The sequence below is a fragment of the Cibotium barometz genome, chromosome 9 (genome assembly GCF_041138505.1).
Source record: "Cibotium barometz isolate CiBa-2024 chromosome 9, ASM4113850v1, whole genome shotgun sequence".
Lineage (NCBI taxonomy): Eukaryota > Viridiplantae > Streptophyta > Polypodiopsida > Cyatheales > Cibotiaceae > Cibotium > Cibotium barometz.
Genome location: NC_141054.1, coordinates 49961520 through 49964019, shown reverse-complemented (window position 1 = coordinate 49964019; position 2500 = coordinate 49961520).

Here is a 2500-nt window from a genome sequence, read left to right as displayed (position 1 = left end):
CCAACCTAGCCCAAAATGGGAACTTCTTGAGTTTGATGGATGGGATGATGTTAACCCCCATTATATTTATATAGTCTTAGACCCTTGTAGGCTAAATGACAATCTCAAGATCCTCTTAATCAAAGAGGCATTGGGATTACTAGATGGCTTTTACATTGTGGTTGGCAGATGTAGGAGCCTTGAGGAACTTCTTAGGTTTGATAGATGGGAACTTCTTGGGTTTGATGGTGGATGGGATGATGTTAACCCCCGTTATATTTATATAGTCTTAGACCCTTGTAGGCTAAATGACAATCTCAAGATCCTCTTAATCAAAGAGGCATTGGGATTACTAGATGGCTTTTACATTGTGGGTGGTGGCAGATGTAGGAGCCTTGAGGAAAATCACTTCATTATTACGAAAATATTGAAGTGCATTCCAAGAAGAAAATTAATGAAGTTAATGATGTAATTATCTTTGAGGTTATTGATCATTCTCTTTCTCTCTCTCTCTCTCTCTCTCTCTCTCTCTCTCTCTCTCTCTCTCTCTCTCTCTCGTGCGCACGTGCACAGACATGCGCACACATTTAGACACAAATGTACACACAAATAGTTACCCTAAACCTTCTCTTTATATCTCCCTTCTGTTTTATTCTTTGCTCTTTCTTTCTTTATGTCTCAACATGTTGATGTAACACACGCATCTCGCCATAATTTTTTGCAAACAAGGGCTAGCATTCAAAAACAAATTCATGCTAATTTAATGGAGTACTTCAATGTAAATGAGGAGCATAGAGAGGGATCACATGAGGATATTGTTGATGCAATGTTGTGCCAATCATATATTTGGAGACATGTGAAGCGTGTCATTCAGAGTGGTTATGATTCTATAGAACTAGAATTTATCAATTGGAATTTACAAATTGGGGATGGCTCTATAGACCAGTCAAACAATGAAGGTAGAGTGGTAACGAATGTTGATACATGGGAACTCCTTGGTGAGTTTGGTAGAATGGGTTTACAGAGATCTTCAAAGAGTGGAGGATTATGTATGCTTCATCAGAGACCGTACTATTCTTGCACCACGAAATCAAGAGGTGGATGAGATTAATGAACTATCCTTGGCTGTATTACATGGTCTTGAAAGAGAATACCTTAGTGTAGATTTGGTTGTTTCTTCTGAGAGTTACAGAATATTATATGCAGTTGAGTACTTGAATAGTTTGAGTGTGGGTCGTGGTTACCCTCCTCACCGCTTGCTTTTAAAGATAAATGCTCCTATCATGCTTCTCCATAATTTGGATCCTCGGGGCGGGGACTTTGTAAAATGGTACCAAACTGATATATAAGAAATTTCACTCAAAGGTGATAGAAGTAAAAATTATTACAGGTACAAACATTGGAGACAGGGTCTTCATTCCGAGGATAACATTCATTCCATCAGTGCTTCAGCTATCTTTTGACATGAGAAGGAGATAATTTCCTATGAGGCTAGCTTTTGGTATGTCAATAAATAAGTCCCAAGATCAAACATTGAGTGTGTGTTGGGACTTTATTTGGCCACACAAGTATTCATGCATGGATAGTTGTATGTTGCTATGTCACGTGTTAGATCATTAGATGCAGTGAAAGTGTGTGTAAAAGATATCATGGACCATGAAAGCAACAATGAAGATACAAATGAAGTCTACTCAATAGATGAAGCTTCCCACATCTTAATGAACACATTTCACAGCCTTAAAGACTTCCTTCTGCCTTCCTTGCTTGCCAACACCAGATACATTGGCCCATGGGTGCCTGGATTTTGACAAGTTGGGAACAATTGCAACTACTACTGCTACGTCTAGACAACAACAACGAAATGAATTGGGAGTCTTTTGAAGGAGGACTTGGATTGCCTCTAGTGGCTTGATAGGCGGTCCATCCTCTTCATTTCTTTTGGTAGTATGGCTTTCTTTCCTCCGTCCTAAATAGAGGAGATAGTTATAGGCCAGCAACCATAATTTCATGTGGGTGGCCCGTCTAGACACCCAGGCCAACAGCAAGTTCCTCGAAGGCTTCATGGAGAGAAAAAAAAGGAAGAGGCTTGGTCATCTCTTGAGCGCCCCAGTTGTAGGTTCTCAACCATCCTGTGTTAGGCAAGTTCTTCACGCACTGTGGTTGGAACTCTAATCTAGAGAGCATCTCCATGGGGCACGATGTTGTGCTTCTCAATCTTTGCAGAGTAGCCATTGAATGATCAGCTACTAATAGAGAGGCATATATATTTATGAAAACATAAATATATGTATATGTATGTAGGCATATATGTGTGTGTATATAAATATATATGCATAGACATTGTAGCTATGTGTGTATGTAAATATATATGGATAGACATCATAGATGTATGTGTATATGAACATAAATATATGTATATGTATGTAGGCATATATGTGTGTGTATATAAATATATATGCATAGACATTGTAGCTGTGTGTGTATGTAAATATATATGGATAGACATCATAGATGTATGTGT